The 15,778-nt window shown below is 44.7% G+C and overlaps 21 non-coding genes across 21 annotated transcripts; all 21 read right to left on the minus strand.

Moving 5' to 3' along the window:
- Positions 1–380: 380 nt before the first annotated feature.
- trnal-aag (transfer RNA leucine (anticodon AAG)) lies at positions 381–462 on the minus strand. The gene has a single exon. It is a non-coding gene; the product is annotated as a tRNA-Leu (tRNA).
- Positions 463–1,365: 903 nt separating this feature from the next.
- Positions 1,366–1,447, minus strand: trnal-uag (transfer RNA leucine (anticodon UAG)). Its single transcript has one exon. It is a non-coding gene; the product is annotated as a tRNA-Leu (tRNA).
- A 399-nt stretch (positions 1,448–1,846) lies between these two features.
- trnal-aag (transfer RNA leucine (anticodon AAG)) lies at positions 1,847–1,928 on the minus strand. Its single transcript has one exon. It is a non-coding gene; the product is annotated as a tRNA-Leu (tRNA).
- Positions 1,929–2,832: 904 nt separating this feature from the next.
- On the minus strand, positions 2,833–2,914 carry trnal-uag (transfer RNA leucine (anticodon UAG)). The gene has a single exon. It is a non-coding gene; the product is annotated as a tRNA-Leu (tRNA).
- Positions 2,915–3,304: 390 nt separating this feature from the next.
- trnal-aag (transfer RNA leucine (anticodon AAG)) lies at positions 3,305–3,386 on the minus strand. The gene has a single exon. It is a non-coding gene; the product is annotated as a tRNA-Leu (tRNA).
- An 895-nt stretch (positions 3,387–4,281) lies between these two features.
- On the minus strand, positions 4,282–4,363 carry trnal-aag (transfer RNA leucine (anticodon AAG)). Its single transcript has one exon. It is a non-coding gene; the product is annotated as a tRNA-Leu (tRNA).
- A 904-nt stretch (positions 4,364–5,267) lies between these two features.
- Positions 5,268–5,349, minus strand: trnal-uag (transfer RNA leucine (anticodon UAG)). Its single transcript has one exon. It is a non-coding gene; the product is annotated as a tRNA-Leu (tRNA).
- A 390-nt stretch (positions 5,350–5,739) lies between these two features.
- Positions 5,740–5,821, minus strand: trnal-aag (transfer RNA leucine (anticodon AAG)). Its single transcript has one exon. It is a non-coding gene; the product is annotated as a tRNA-Leu (tRNA).
- Positions 5,822–6,716: 895 nt separating this feature from the next.
- Positions 6,717–6,798, minus strand: trnal-aag (transfer RNA leucine (anticodon AAG)). The gene has a single exon. It is a non-coding gene; the product is annotated as a tRNA-Leu (tRNA).
- Positions 6,799–7,702: 904 nt separating this feature from the next.
- trnal-uag (transfer RNA leucine (anticodon UAG)) lies at positions 7,703–7,784 on the minus strand. Its single transcript has one exon. It is a non-coding gene; the product is annotated as a tRNA-Leu (tRNA).
- Positions 7,785–8,174: 390 nt separating this feature from the next.
- Positions 8,175–8,256, minus strand: trnal-aag (transfer RNA leucine (anticodon AAG)). Its single transcript has one exon. It is a non-coding gene; the product is annotated as a tRNA-Leu (tRNA).
- Positions 8,257–9,151: 895 nt separating this feature from the next.
- trnal-aag (transfer RNA leucine (anticodon AAG)) lies at positions 9,152–9,233 on the minus strand. Its single transcript has one exon. It is a non-coding gene; the product is annotated as a tRNA-Leu (tRNA).
- A 904-nt stretch (positions 9,234–10,137) lies between these two features.
- On the minus strand, positions 10,138–10,219 carry trnal-uag (transfer RNA leucine (anticodon UAG)). Its single transcript has one exon. It is a non-coding gene; the product is annotated as a tRNA-Leu (tRNA).
- Positions 10,220–10,609: 390 nt separating this feature from the next.
- On the minus strand, positions 10,610–10,691 carry trnal-aag (transfer RNA leucine (anticodon AAG)). Its single transcript has one exon. It is a non-coding gene; the product is annotated as a tRNA-Leu (tRNA).
- Positions 10,692–11,586: 895 nt separating this feature from the next.
- Positions 11,587–11,668, minus strand: trnal-aag (transfer RNA leucine (anticodon AAG)). The gene has a single exon. It is a non-coding gene; the product is annotated as a tRNA-Leu (tRNA).
- Positions 11,669–12,571: 903 nt separating this feature from the next.
- Positions 12,572–12,653, minus strand: trnal-uag (transfer RNA leucine (anticodon UAG)). The gene has a single exon. It is a non-coding gene; the product is annotated as a tRNA-Leu (tRNA).
- A 390-nt stretch (positions 12,654–13,043) lies between these two features.
- trnal-aag (transfer RNA leucine (anticodon AAG)) lies at positions 13,044–13,125 on the minus strand. The gene has a single exon. It is a non-coding gene; the product is annotated as a tRNA-Leu (tRNA).
- A 618-nt stretch (positions 13,126–13,743) lies between these two features.
- trnal-uag (transfer RNA leucine (anticodon UAG)) lies at positions 13,744–13,825 on the minus strand. The gene has a single exon. It is a non-coding gene; the product is annotated as a tRNA-Leu (tRNA).
- A 399-nt stretch (positions 13,826–14,224) lies between these two features.
- Positions 14,225–14,306, minus strand: trnal-aag (transfer RNA leucine (anticodon AAG)). The gene has a single exon. It is a non-coding gene; the product is annotated as a tRNA-Leu (tRNA).
- An 895-nt stretch (positions 14,307–15,201) lies between these two features.
- On the minus strand, positions 15,202–15,283 carry trnal-uag (transfer RNA leucine (anticodon UAG)). Its single transcript has one exon. It is a non-coding gene; the product is annotated as a tRNA-Leu (tRNA).
- A 400-nt stretch (positions 15,284–15,683) lies between these two features.
- Positions 15,684–15,765, minus strand: trnal-aag (transfer RNA leucine (anticodon AAG)). The gene has a single exon. It is a non-coding gene; the product is annotated as a tRNA-Leu (tRNA).
- Positions 15,766–15,778: the final 13 nt, after the last annotated feature.

Below are 15,778 nucleotides of genomic sequence, written 5' to 3' on the forward strand. Positions count from 1 at the left end.
TTACTCTGCTCAGTGGTTGTAAACAAGTTCCCATTTAAGTAGTCAACTGGCAATGTTCATTGTACATTCAACAGCAACCAGAGCTTCAATGGAAATACCTTCAACCAATCAGTCAAAAGAGCAATATTTAACAGTTGACTTTGCTTGGGTTGGAAATGTTTGCAAACTGAGATTCTTGATTGAGACTGCTTGGTTCAGATTTCACATTAATCATCGAAAAACATGGCTATGTGAGTCAGCATGGAGGAAGCCAAGTGGCCACTGACCCTTTTGGTAATATTGGTTACCTCACACAAGTTCACCAAGGTTAATACACTTAACTATGTTAACAAGAGCTGCATGCAACTTACTGTCTTTACCAGATACCTTACATTATCAAATGGCAGTGGTGGGATTTGAACCCACGCCTCCTGAGAGACTGGAGCCTTAATCCAGCGCCTTAGACCGCTCGGCCACACTACCTTAAAATGTGTCTTCATTGTTTCAGCAGTTGTTGAACAAGTGAAGAAGGCAAATATGCAGAATAAGTTGAGATGTTTCAATGAAAATAAGAGCCACTATTTGAAGGTATTAGTACATTTTCGCCAATGCCTGGGCTGTGAGTGTTGTGAAAATAGTGATGTAGTGGCATTGTGTAACTTTACACTGGGAACCAAGTGAAAACATGGCAATGTGATTATGAAAGGAAAGGATGAAGACAGCATGGAGCCTTGCAGGCCCAAAGCATTTACACTTAGCAGAGGATGGTTTCGATCCATCGACCTCTGGGTTATGGGCCCAGCACGCTTCCGCTGCGCCACTCTGCTCGCCTTTCCACAACTTGGGACTTCCAAATCTGTGCTTTACTAATCATGGGCATCTTTGGGAACCTGTGGGAACCAATGTTTCAGTAGCTTACAGGTTTCAAAGTTAAGTTAGCTTCTTTCTAGTGATTTCCAAAATTTCCTCCAGGACTCTTGAAGGTAAGTCCAAGAGGATGGACTCATCCTCCCGATCTAAAGCCTTTACAACTAGCAGAGGATGGTTTCGATCCATCGACCTCTGGGTTATGGGCCCAGCACGCTTCCGCTGCGCCACTCTGCTCGCTCAACAAGTCCTGGGGCTTTAACATCTGTCTTTCACTAATTGTGGGAATCTTTGGGAACCCGTGGGAACCAAAAGTTCAGCAGCTTAAAGGGTGCAAATTTATGCATTTGGGGGACCGTGCACTTCTTTCTAGTGATTTTCGCAATTCCCTCCAAGAATCCTTAAGGTTCCACTTTTTTGGGGGCACCCACACTTCTAACTTACCTGGAGTTGCCCAAAGGAGAACTGCCTATGTGAACACATTTCTTCCAGCAATCTTAAAGGCAAGTCCAGAAAGGATGGCAGTGGTGGGATTTGAACCCACGCCTCCATAGAGACTGGAGCCTAAATCCAGCGCCTTCGACCACTCCGCCACACTACCTCATCGTTAAACTCTGCTCTTACTCTGCTCAGTGGTTGTAAACAAGTTCCCATTTAAGTAGTCAACTGGCAATGTTCATTGTACATTCAACAGCAACCAGAGCTTCAATGGAAATACCTTCAACCAATCAGTCAAAAGAGCAATATTTAACAGTTGACTTTGCTTGGGTTGGAAATGTTTGCAAACTGAGATTCTTGATTGAGACTGCTTGGTTCAGATTTCACATTAATCATCGAAAAACATGGCTATGTGAGTCAGCATGGAGGAAGCCAAGTGGCCACTGACCCTTTTGGTAATATTGGTTACCTCACACAAGTTCACCAAGGTTAATACACTTAACTATGTTAACAAGAGCTGCATGCAACTTACTGTCTTTACCAGATACCTTACATTATCAAATGGCAGTGGTGGGATTTGAACCCACGCCTCCTGAGAGACTGGAGCCTTAATCCAGCGCCTTAGACCGCTCGGCCACACTACCTTAAAATGTGTCTTCATTGTTTCAGCAGTTGTTGAACAAGTGAAGAAGGCAAATATGCAGAATAAGTTGAGATGTTTCAATGAAAATAAGAGCCACTATTTGAAGGTATTAGTACATTTTCGCCAATGCCTGGGCTGTGAGTGTTGTGAAAATAGTGATGTAGTGGCATTGTTTAACTTTACACTGGGGAACCAAGTGAAAACATGGCAATGTGATTATGAAAGGAAAGGATGAAGACAGCATGGAGCCTTGCAGGCCCAAAGTATTTACACTTAGCAGAGCATGGTTTCGATCCATCGACCTCTGGGTTATGGGCCCAGCACGCTTCCGCTGCGCCACTCTGCTCGCCTTTCCACAACTTGGGACTTCCAAATCTGTGCTTTACTAATCATGGGTATCTTTGGGAACCTGTGGGAACCAATGTTTCAGTAGCTTACAGGTTTCAAAGTTAAGTTAGCTTCTTTCTAGTGATTTCCAAAATTTCCTCCTGGACTCTTGAAGGTAAGTCCAAGAGGATGGACTCATCCTCCCGATCTAAAGCCTTTACAACTAGCAGAGGATGGTTTCGATCCATCGATCTCTGGGTTATGGGCCCAGCACGCTTCCGCTGCGCCACTCTGCTCGCTCAACAAGTCCTGGGGCTGAAACATCTGTCTTTCACTAATTGTGGGAATCTTTGGGAACCCGTGGGAACCAAAAGTTCAGCAGCTTAAATGGTGCAAATTTATGCATTTGGGGGACCGTGCACTTCTTTCTAGTGATTTTCGCAATTCCCTCCAAGAATCCTTAAGGTTCCACTTTTTTGGGGGCACCCACACTTCTAACTTACCTGGAGTTGCCCAAAGGAGAACTGCCTATGTGAACACATTTCTTCCAGCAATCTTAAAGGCAAGTCCAGAAAGGATGGCAGTGGTGGGATTTGAACCCACGCCTCCATAGAGACTGGAGCCTAAATCCAGCGCCTTCGACCACTCGGCCACAGTACCGCATCTTTAAACTCTGCTCTTACTCTGCTCAGTGGTTGTAAACAAGTTCCCATTTAAGTAGTCAACTGGCAATGTTCATTGTACATTCAACAGCAACCAGAGCTTCAATGGAAATACCTTCAACCAATCAGCCAAAAGAGCAATATTTAACAGTTGACTTTGCTTGGGTTGGAAATGTTTGCAAACTGAGATTCTTGATTGAGACTGCTTGGTTCATATTTCACATTAATCATCGAAAAACATGGCTATGTGAGTCAGCATGGAGCAAGCCAAGTGGCCACTGACCCTTTTGGTAATATTGGTTACCTCACACAAGTTTAATACACTTAGCTATGTTAACAAGAGGTGCATGCAACTTACTGTCTTTACCAGATATCTTACATTATCAAATGGCATTGGTGGGATTTGAACCCACGCCTCCTGAGAGACTGGAGCCTTAAGCCAGCGCCTTAGACCGCTCGGCCACACTACCTTAAAATGTGTCTTCATTGTTTCAGCAGTTGTTGAACAAGTGAAGAAGGCAAATATGCAGAATAAGTTGAGATGTTTCAATGAAAATAAGAGCCACTATTTGAAGGTATTAGTACATTTTCGCCAATGCCTGGGCTGTGAGTGTTGTGAAAATAGTGATATTGTGTAATTTTACACTGGGAACCAAGTGAAAACATGGCAATGTGATTATGAAAGGAAAGGATGAAGACAGCATGGAGCCTTGCAGGCCCAAAGTATTTACACTTAGCAGAGGATGGTTTCAATCCATCGACCTCTGGGTTATGGGCCCAGCACGCTTCCGCTGCGCCACTCTGCTCGCCTTTCCACAACTTGGGACTTCCAAATCTGTGCTTTACTAATCATGGGCATCTTTGGGAACCTGTGGGAACCAATGTTTCAGTAGCTTACAGGTTTCAAAGTTAAGTTAGCTTCTTTCTAGTGATTTCCAAAATTTCCTCCTGGACTCTTGAAGGTAAGTCCAAGAGGATGGACTCATCCTCCCGATCCAAAGCCTTTACAACTAGCAGAGGATGGTTTCGATCCATCGACCTCTGGGTTATGGGCCCAGCACGCTTCCGCTGCGCCACTCTGCTCGCTCAACAAGTCCTGGGTCTGTAACATCTGTCTTTTACTAATTGTGGGAATCTTTGGGAACCCGTGGGAACCAAAAGTTCAGCAGCTTAGAGGGTGCAAATTTATGCATTTGGGGGACCGTGCACTTCTTTCTAGTGATTTTCGCAATTCCCTCCAAGAATCCTTAAGGTTCCACTTTTTTGGGGGCACCCACACTTCTAACTTACCTGGAGTTGCCCAAAGGAGAACTGCCTATGTGAACACATTTCTTCCAGCAATCTTAAAGGCAAGTCCAGAAAGGATGGCAGTGGTGGGATTTGAACCCACGCCTCCTGAGAGACTGGAGCCTTAATCCAGCGCCTTAGACCGCTCGGCCACACTACCTTAAAATGTGTCTTCATTGTTTCAGCAGTTGTTGAACAAGTGAAGAAGGCAAATATGCAGAATAAGTTGAGATGTTTCAATGAAAATAAGAGCCACTATTTGAAGGTATTAGTACATTTTCTCCAATGCCTGGGCTGTGAGTGTTGTGAAAATAGTGATGTAGTGGCATTGTGTAACTTTACACTGGGGAACCAAGTGAAAGCATGGCAATGTGATTATGAAAGGAAAGGATGAAGACAGCATGGAGCCTTGCAGGCCCAAATTATTTACACTTAGCAGAGGATGGTTTCGATCCATCGACCTCTGGGTTATGGGCCCAGCACGCTTCCGCTGCGCCACTCTGCTCGCCTTTCCACAACTTGGGACTTCCAAATCTGTGCTTTACTAATCATGGGCATCTTTGGGAACCTGTGGGAACCAATGTTTCAGTAGCTTACACGTTTCAAAATTAAGTTAGCTTCTTTCTAGTGATTTCCAAAATTTCCTCCTGGACTCTTGAAGGTAAGTCCAAGAGGATGGACTCATCCTCCCGATCCAAAGCCTTTACAACTAGCAGAGGATGGTTTCGAGCCATCGACCTCTGGGTTATGGGCCCAGCACGCTTCCGCTGCGCCACTCTGCTCGCTCAACAAGTCCTGCGGCTGTAACATCTGTCTTTCACTAATTGTGGGAATCTTTGGGAACCCGTGGGAACCAAAAGTTCAGCAGCTTAAATGGTGCAAATTTATGCATTTGGGGGACCGTGCACTTCTTTCTAGTGATTTTCGCAATTCCCTCCAAGAATCCTTAAGGTTCCACTTTTTTGGGGGCACCCACACTTCTAACTTACCTGGAGTTGCCCAAAGGAGAACTGCCTATGTGAACACATTTCTTCCAGCAATCTTAAAGGCAAGTCCAGAAAGGATGGCAGTGGTGGGATTTGAACCCACGCCTCCATAGAGACTGGAGCCTAAATCCAGCACCTTCGACCACTCGGCCACAGTACCGCATCTTTAAACTCTGCTCTTACTCTGCTCAGTGGTTGTAAACAAGTTCCCATTTAAGTAGTCAACTGGCAATGTTCATTGTACATTCAACAGCAACCAGAGCTTCAATGGAAATACCTTCAACCAATCAGCCAAAAGAGCAATATTTAACAGTTGACTTTGCTTGGGTTGGAAATGTTTGCAAACTGAGATTCTTGATTGAGACTGCTTGGTTCATATTTCACATTAATCATCGAAAAACATGGCTATGTGAGTCAGCATGGAGCAAGCCAAGTGGCCACTGACCCTTTTGGTAATATTGGTTACCTCACACAAGTTTAATACACTTAGCTATGTTAACAAGAGGTGCATGCAACTTACTGTCTTTACCAGATATCTTACATTATCAAATGGCATTGGTGGGATTTGAACCCACGCCTCCTGAGAGACTGGAGCCTTAATCCAGCGCCTTAGACCGCTCGGCCACACTACCTTAAAATGTCTCTTCATTGTTTCAGCAGTTGTTGAACAAGTGAAGAAGGCAAATATGCAGAATAAGTTGAGATGTTACAATGAAAATAAGAGCCACTATTTGAAGGTATTAGTACATTTTCGCCAATGCCTGGGCTGTGAGTGTTGTGAAAATAGTGATATTGTGTAACTTTACACTGGGAACCAAGTGAAAACATGCCAATGTGATTATGAAAGGAAAGGATGAAGACAGCATGGAGCCTTGCAGGCCCAAAGTATTTACACTTAGCAGAGGATGGTTTCGATCCATCGACCTCTGGGTTATGGGCCCAGCACGCTTCCGCTGCGCCACTCTGCTCGCCTTTCCACAACTTGGGACTTCCAAATCTGTACTTTACTAATCATGGGCATCTTTGGGAACCTGTGGGAACCAATGTTTCAGTAGCTTACAGGTTTCAAAGTTAAGTTAGCTTCTTTCTAGTGATTTCCAAAATTTCCTCCTGGACTCTTGAATGTAAGTCCAAGAGGATGGACTCATCCTCCCGATCCAAAGCCTTTACAACTAGCAGAGGATGGTTTCGATCCATCGATCTCTGGGTTATGGGCCCAGCACGCTTCCGCTGCGCCACTCTGCTCGCTCAACAAGTCCTGGGGCTGTAACATCTGTCTTTCACTAATTGTGGGAATCTTTGGGAACCCGTGGGAACCAAAAGTTCAGCAGCTTAGAGGGTGCAAATTTATGCATTTGGGGGACCGTGCACTTCTTTCTAGTGATTTTCGCAATTCCCTCCAAGAATCCTTAAGGTTCCACTTTTTTGGGGGAACCCACACTTCTAACTTCCCTGGAGTTGCCCAAAGGAGAACTGCCTATGTGAACACATTTCTTCCAGCAATCTTAAAGGCAAGTCCAGAAAGGATGGCAGTGGTGGGATTTGAACCCACGCCTCCTGAGAGACTGGAGCCTTAATCCAGCGCCTTAGACCGCTCGGCCACACTACCTTAAAATGTGTCTTCATTGTTTCAGCAGTTGTTGAACAAGTGAAGAAGGCAAATATGCAGAATAAGTTGAGATGTTTCAATGAAAATAAGAGCCACTATTTGAAGGTATTAGTACATTTTCGCCAATGCCTGGGCTGTGAGTGTTGTGAAAATAGTGATGTAGTGGCATTGTGTAACTTTACACTGGGGAACCAAGTGAAAGCATGGCAATGTGATTATGAAAGGAAAGGATGAAGACAGCATGGAGCCTTGCAGGCCCAAAGTATTTACACTTAGCAGAGGATGGTTTCGATCCATTGACCTCTGGGTTATGGGCCCAGCACGCTTCCGCTGCGCCACTCTGCTCGCCTTTCCACAACTTGGGACTTCCAAATCTGTGCTTTACTAATCATGGGTATCTTTGGGAACCTGTGGGAACCAATGTTTCAGTAGCTTACAGGTTTCAAAGTTAAGTTAGCTTCTTTCTAGTGATTTCCAAAATTTCCTCCAGGACTCTTGAAGGTAAGTCCAAGAGGATGGACTCATCCTCCCGATCTAAAGCCTTTACAACTAGCAGAGGATGGTTTCGATCCATCGACCTCTGGGTTATGGGCCCAGCACGCTTCCGCTGCGCCACTCTGCTCGCTCAACAAGTCCTGGGGCTGTAACATCTGTCTTTCACTAATTGTGGGAATCTTTGGGAACCCGTGGGAACCAAAAGTTCAGCAGCTTAAATGGTGCAAATTTATGCATTTGGGGGACCGTGCACTTCTTTCTAGTGATTTTCGCAATTCCCTCCAAGAATCCTTAAGGTTCCACTTTTTTGGGGGCACCCACACTTCTAACTTACCTGGAGTTGCCCAAAGGAGAACTGCCTATGTGAACACATTTCTTCCAACAATCTTAAAGGCAAGTCCAGAAAGGATGGCAGTGGTGGGATTTGAACCCACGCCTCCATAGAGACTGGAGCCTAAATCCAGCGCCTTCGACCACTCGGCCACAGTACCGCATCTTTAAACTCTGCTCTTACTCTGCTCAGTGGTTGTAAACAAGTTCCCATTTAAGTAATCAACTGGCAATGTTCATTGTACATTCAACAGCAACCAGAGCTTCAATGGAAATACCTTCAACCAATCAGCCAAAAGAGCAATATTTAACAGTTGACTTTGCTTGGGTTGGAAATGTTTGCAAACTGAGATTCTTGATTGAGACTGCTTGGTTCATATTTCACATTAATCATCGAAAAACATGGCTATGTGAGTCAGCATGGAGCAAGCCAAGTGGCCACTGACCCTTTTGGTAATATTGGTTACCTCACACAAGTTTAATACACTTAGCTATGTTAACAAGAGGTGCATGCAACTTACTGTCTTTACCAGATATCTTACATTATCAAATGGCATTGGTGGGATTTGAACCCACGCCTCCTGAGAGACTGGAGCCTTAATCCAGCGCCTTAGACCGCTCGGCCACACTACCTTAAAATGTGTCTTCATTGTTTCAGCAGTTGTTGAACAAGTGAAGAAGGCAAATATGCAGAATAAGTTGAGATGTTTCAATGAAAATAAGAGCCACTATTTGAAGGTATTAGTACATTTTCGCCAATGCCTGGGCTGTGAGTGTTGTGAAAATAGTGATATTGTGTAACTTTACACTGGGAACCAAGTGAAAACATGGCAATGTGATTATGAAAGGAAAGGATGAAGACAGCATGGAGCCTTGCAGGCCCAAATTATTTACACTTAGCAGAGGATGGTTTCGATCCATCGACCTCTGGGTTATGGGCCCAGCCCGCTTCCGCTGCGCCACTCTGCTCGCCTTTCCACAACTTGGGACTTCCAAATCTGTGCTTTACTAATCATGGGCATCTTTGGGAACCTGTGGGAACCAATGTTTCAGTAGCTTACAGGTTTCAAAGTTAAGTTAGCTTCTTTCTAGTGATTTCCAAAATTTCCTCCTGGACTCTTGAAGGTAAGTCCAAGAGGATGGATTCATCCTCCCGATCCAAAGCCTTTACAACTAGCAGAGGATGGTTTCGATCCATCGACCTCTGGGTTATGGGCCCAGCACGCTTCCGCTGCGCCACTCTGCTCGCTCAAGAAGTCCTGGGGCTGTAACATCTGTCTTTCACTAATTGTGGGAATCTTTGGGAACCCGTGGGAACCAAAAGTTCAGCAGCTTAGAGGGTGCAAATTTATGCATTTGGGGGACCGTGCACTTCTTTCTAGTGATTTTCGCAATTCCCTCCAAGAATCCTTAAGGTTCCACTTTTTTGGGGGAACCCACACTTCTAACTTCCCTGGAGTTGCCCAAAGGAGAACTGCCTATGTGAACACATTTCTTCCAGCAATCTTAAAGGCAAGTCCAGAAAGGATGGCAGTGGTGGGATTTGAACCCACGCCTCCTGAGAGACTGGAGCCTTAATCCAGCGCCTTAGACCGCTCGGCCACACTACCTTAAAATGTGTCTTCATTGTTTCAGCAGTTGTTGAACAAGTGAAGAAGGCAAATATGCAGAATAAGTTGAGATGTTTCAATGAAAATAAGAGCCACTATTTGAAGGTATTAGTACATTTTCGCCAATGCCTGGGCTGTGAGTGTTGTGAAAATAGTGATGTAGTGGCATTGTGTAACTTTACACTGGGGAACCAAGTGAAAGCATGGCAATGTGATTATGAAAGGAAAGGATGAAGACAGCATGGAGCCTTGCAGGCCCAAAGTATTTACACTTAGCAGAGGATGGTTTCGATCCATTGACCTCTGGGTTATGGGCCCAGCACGCTTCCGCTGCGCCACTCTGCTCGCCTTTCCACAACTTGGGACTTCCAAATCTGTGCTTTACTAATCATGGGTATCTTTGGGAACCTGTGGGAACCAATGTTTCAGTAGCTTACAGGTTTCAAAGTTAAGTTAGCTTCTTTCTAGTGATTTCCAAAATTTCCTCCAGGACTCTTGAAGGTAAGTCCAAGAGGATGGACTCATCCTCCCGATCTAAAGCCTTTACAACTAGCAGAGGATGGTTTCGATCCATCGACCTCTGGGTTATGGGCCCAGCACGCTTCCGCTGCGCCACTCTGCTCGCTCAACAAGTCCTGGGGCTGTAACATCTGTCTTTCACTAATTGTGGGAATCTTTGGGAACCCGTGGGAACCAAAAGTTCAGCAGCTTAAATGGTGCAAATTTATGCATTTGGGGGACCGTGCACTTCTTTCTAGTGATTTTCGCAATTCCCTCCAAGAATCCTTAAGGTTCCACTTTTTTGGGGGCACCCACACTTCTAACTTACCTGGAGTTGCCCAAAGGAGAACTGCCTATGTGAACACATTTCTTCCAACAATCTTAAAGGCAAGTCCAGAAAGGATGGCAGTGGTGGGATTTGAACCCACGCCTCCATAGAGACTGGAGCCTAAATCCAGCGCCTTCGACCACTCGGCCACAGTACCGCATCTTTAAACTCTGCTCTTACTCTGCTCAGTGGTTGTAAACAAGTTCCCATTTAAGTAATCAACTGGCAATGTTCATTGTACATTCAACAGCAACCAGAGCTTCAATGGAAATACCTTCAACCAATCAGCCAAAAGAGCAATATTTAACAGTTGACTTTGCTTGGGTTGGAAATGTTTGCAAACTGAGATTCTTGATTGAGACTGCTTGGTTCATATTTCACATTAATCATCGAAAAACATGGCTATGTGAGTCAGCATGGAGCAAGCCAAGTGGCCACTGACCCTTTTGGTAATATTGGTTACCTCACACAAGTTTAATACACTTAGCTATGTTAACAAGAGGTGCATGCAACTTACTGTCTTTACCAGATATCTTACATTATCAAATGGCATTGGTGGGATTTGAACCCACGCCTCCTGAGAGACTGGAGCCTTAATCCAGCGCCTTAGACCGCTCGGCCACACTACCTTAAAATGTGTCTTCATTGTTTCAGCAGTTGTTGAACAAGTGAAGAAGGCAAATATGCAGAATAAGTTGAGATGTTTCAATGAAAATAAGAGCCACTATTTGAAGGTATTAGTACATTTTCGCCAATGCCTGGGCTGTGAGTGTTGTGAAAATAGTGATATTGTGTAACTTTACACTGGGAACCAAGTGAAAACATGGCAATGTGATTATGAAAGGAAAGGATGAAGACAGCATGGAGCCTTGCAGGCCCAAATTATTTACACTTAGCAGAGGATGGTTTCGATCCATCGACCTCTGGGTTATGGGCCCAGCCCGCTTCCGCTGCGCCACTCTGCTCGCCTTTCCACAACTTGGGACTTCCAAATCTGTGCTTTACTAATCATGGGCATCTTTGGGAACCTGTGGGAACCAATGTTTCAGTAGCTTACAGGTTTCAAAGTTAAGTTAGCTTCTTTCTAGTGATTTCCAAAATTTCCTCCTGGACTCTTGAAGGTAAGTCCAAGAGGATGGATTCATCCTCCCGATCCAAAGCCTTTACAACTAGCAGAGGATGGTTTCGATCCATCGACCTCTGGGTTATGGGCCCAGCACGCTTCCGCTGCGCCACTCTGCTCGCTCAAGAAGTCCTGGGGCTGTAACATCTGTCTTTCACTAATTGTGGGAATCTTTGGGAACCCGTGGGAACCAAAAGTTCAGCAGCTTAGAGGGTGCAAATTTATGCATTTGGGGGACCGTGCACTTCTTTCTAGTGATTTTCGCAATTCCCTCCAAGAATCCTTAAGGTTCCACTTTTTTGGGGGAACCCACACTTCTAACTTCCCTGGAGTTGCCCAAAGGAGAACTGCCTATGTGAACACATTTCTTCCAGCAATCTTAAAGGCAAGTCCAGAAAGGATGGCAGTGGTGGGATTTGAACCCACGCCTCCTGAGAGACTGGAGCCTTAATCCAGCGCCTTAGACCGCTCGGCCACACTACCTTAAAATGTGTCTTCATTGTTTCAGCAGTTGTTGAACAAGTGAAGAAGGCAAATATGCAGAATAAGTTGAGATGTTTCAATGAAAATAAGAGCCACTATTTGAAGGTATTAGTACATTTTCGCCAATGCCTGGGCTGTGAGTGTTGTGAAAATAGTGATGTAGTGGCATTGTGTAACTTTACACTGGGAACCAAGTGAAAACATGGCAATGTGATTATGAAAGGAAAGAATGAAGACAGCATGGAGCCTTGCAGGTCCAAAGTATTTACACTTAGCAGACGATGGTTTCGATCCATCGACCTCTGGGTTATGGGCCCAGCACGCTTCCGCTGCGCAACTCTGCTCGCCTTTCCACAACTTGGGATTTCCAAATCTGTGCTTTAATAATCATGGGCATCTTTGGGAACCTGTGGGAACCAATGTTTCAGTAGCTTACAGGTTTCAAAGTTAAGTTAGCTTCTTTCTAGTGATTTCCAAAATTTCCTCCAGGACTCTTGAAGGTAAGTCCAAGAGGATGGACTCATCCTCCCGATCTAAAGCCTTTACAATTAGCAGAGGATGGTTTCGATCCATCGACCTCTGGGTTATGGGCCCAGCACGCTTCCGCTGCGCCACTCTGCTCTCTCAACAAGTCCTGGGGCTTTAACATCTGTCATTCACTAATTGTGGGAATCTTTGGGAACCCGTGGGAACCAAAAGTTCAGCAGCTTAAAGGGTGCAAATTTATGCATTTGGGGGACCGTGCACTTCTTTCTAGTGATTTTCGCAATTCCCTCCAAGAATCCTTAAGGTTCCACTTTTTTGGGGGCACCCACACTTCTAACTTACCTGGAGTTGCCCAAAGGAGAACTGCCTATGTGAACACATTTCTTCCAGCAATCTTAAAGGCAAGTCCAGAAAGGATGGCAGTGGTGGGATTTGAACCCACGCCTCCATAGAGACTGGAGCCTAAATCCAGCGCCTTCGACCACTCGGCCACAGTACCGCATCTTTAAACTCTGCTCTTACTCTGCTCAGTGGTTGTAAACAAGTTCCCATTTAAGTAGTCAACTGGCAATGTTCATTGTACATTCAACAGCAACCAGAGCTTCAATGGAAATACCTTCAACCAATCAGCCAAAAGAGCAATATTTAACAGTTGACTTTGCTTGGGTTGGAAATGTTTGCAAACTGAGATTCTTGATTGAGACTGCTTGGTTCATATTTCACATTAATCATCGAAAAACATGGCTATGTGAGTCAGCATGGAGCAAGCCAAGTGGCCACTGACCCTTTTGGTAATATTGGTTACCTCACACAAGTTTAATACACTTAGCTATGTTAACAAGAGGTACATGCAACTTACTGTCTTTACCAGATATCTTACATTATCAAATGGCATTGGTGGGATTTGAACCCACGCCTCCTGAGAGACTGGAGCCTTAATCCAGCTCCTTAGACCGCTCGGCCACACTACCTTAAAATGTCTCTTCATTGTTTCAGCAGTTGTTGAACAAGTGAAGAAGGCAAATATGCAGAATAAGTTGAGATGTTTCAATGAAAATAAGAGCCACTATTTGAAGGTATTAGTACATTTTCGCCAATGCCTGGGCTGTGAGTGTTGTGAAAATAGTGATATTGTGTAACTTTACACTGGGAACCAAGTGAAAACATGGCAATGTGATTATGAAAGGAAAGGATGAAGACAGCATGGAGCCTTGCAGGCCCAAAGTATTTACACTTAGCAGAGGATGGTTTCGATCCATCGACCTCTGGGTTATGGGCCCAGCACGCTTCCGCTGCGCCACTCTGCTCGCTCAGCAAGTCCTGGGGCTTTAACATCTGTCTTTCACTAATTGTGGGAATCTTTGGGAACCCGTGGGAACCAAAAGTTCAGCAGCTTAAAGGGTGCAAATTTATGCATTTGGGGGACCGTGCACTTCTTTCTAGTGATTTTCGCAATTCCCTCCAAGAATCCTTAAGGTTCCACTTTTTTGGGGGCACCCACACTTCTAACTTACCTGGAGTTGCCCAAAGGAGAACTGCCTATGTGAACACATTTTTTCCAGCAATCTTAAAGGCAAGTCCAGAAAGGATGGCAGTGGTGGGATTTGAACCCACACCTCCATAGAGACTGAAGCCTAAATCCAGCGCCTTCGACCACTCGGCCACACTACCTCATCTTCAAACTCTGCTCCTACTTTGCTCAGTGGTTGTAAACAAGTTCCCATTTAAGTAGTCAACTGGCAATGTTCATTGTACATTCAACAGCAACCAGAGCTTCAATGGAAATACCTTCAACCAATCAGTCAAAAGAGCAATATTTAACAGTTGACTTTGCTTGGGTTGGAAATGTTTGCAAACTGAGATTCTTGATTGAGACTGCTTGGTTCATATTTCACATTAATCATCGAAAAACATGGCTATGTGAGTCAGCATGGAGCAAGCCAAGTGGCCACTGACCTTTTTGGTAATATTGGTTATCTCACACAAGTTCACCAAGGTTAATACACTTAACTATGTTAACAAGAGCTGCATGCAACTTACTGTCTTTACCAGATACCTTACATTATCAAATGGCAGTGGTGGGATTTGAACCCATGTCTCTTGAGAGACTGGAGCCTTAATCCAGCGCCTTAGACCGCTCGGCCACACTACCTTAAAATGTGTCTTCATTGTTTCAGCAGTTGTTGAACAAGTGAAGAAGGCAAATATGCAGAATAAGTTGAGATGTTTCAATGAAAATAAGAGCCACTATTTGAAGGTATTAGTACATTTTCGCCAATGCCTGGGCTGTGAGTGTTGTGAAAATAGTGATATTGTGTAACTTTACACTGGGAACCAAGTGAAAACATGGCATTGTGATTATGAAAGGAAAGGATGAAGACAGCATGGAGCCTTGCAGGTCCAAAGTATTTACACTTAGCAGAGGATGGTTTCGATCCATCGACCTCTGGGTTATGGGCCCAGCACGCTTCCGCTGCGCCACTCTGCTCGCCTTTCCACAACTTGGGACTTCCAAATCTGTGCTTTACTAATCATGGGCATCTTTGGGAACCTGTGGGAACCAATGTTTCAGTAGCTTACAGGTTTCAAAGTTAAGTTAGCTTCTTTCTAGTGATTTCCAAAATTTCCTCCTGGACTCTTGAAGGTAAGTCCAAGAGGATGGACTCATCCTCCAGATCTAAAGCCTTTACAACTAACAGAGGATGGTTTTGATCCATCGACCTCTGGGTTATGGGCCCAGCACGTTTCCGCTGCGCCACTCTGCTCGCTCAACAAGTTCTGGGTCTGTAACATCTGTCTTTTACTAATTGTGGGAATCTTTGGGAACCCGTGGGAACCAAAAGTTCAGCAGCTTAAAGGGTGCAAATTTATGCATTTGGGGGACCGTGCACTTCTTTCTAGTGATTTTCGCAATTCCCTCCAAGAATCCTTAAGGTTCCACTTTTTTGGGGGCACCCACACTTCTAACTTACCTGGAGTTGCCCAAAGGAGAACTGCCTATGTGAACACATTTCTTCCGGCAATCTTAAAGGCAAGTCCAGAAAGGATGGCAGTGGTGGGATTTGAACCCACGCCTCCATAGAGACTGGAGCCTAAATCCAGCGCCTTCGACCACTCGGCCACACTACCTCATCTTTAAACTCTGCTCTTACTCTGCTCAGTGGTTGTAAACAAGTTCCCATTTAAGTAGTCAACTGGCAATGTTCATTGTACATTCAACAGCAACCAGAGCTTCAATGGAAATACCTTCAACCAATCAGTCAAAAGAGCAATATTTAACAGTTGACTTTGCTTGGGTTGGAAATGTTTGCAAATGTTTGCAAACTGAGATTCTTGATTGAGACTGCTTGGTTCATATTTCACATTAATCATCGAAAAACATGGCTATGTGAGTCAGCATGGAGCAAGCCAAGTGGCCACTGACCCTTTTGGTAATATTGGTTACCTCACACAAGTTTAATACACTTAGCTATGTTAACAAGAGGTGCATGCAACTTACTGTCTTTACCAGATATCTTACATTATCAAATGGCATTGGTGGGATTTGAACCCACGCCTCCTGAGAGACTGGAGCCTTAATCCAGCGCCTTAGACCGCTCGGCCACACTACCTTAAAATGTGTCT

Source organism: Sebastes fasciatus, chromosome 10 (assembly GCF_043250625.1).
Source record: "Sebastes fasciatus isolate fSebFas1 chromosome 10, fSebFas1.pri, whole genome shotgun sequence".
NCBI lineage: Eukaryota > Metazoa > Chordata > Actinopteri > Perciformes > Sebastidae > Sebastes > Sebastes fasciatus.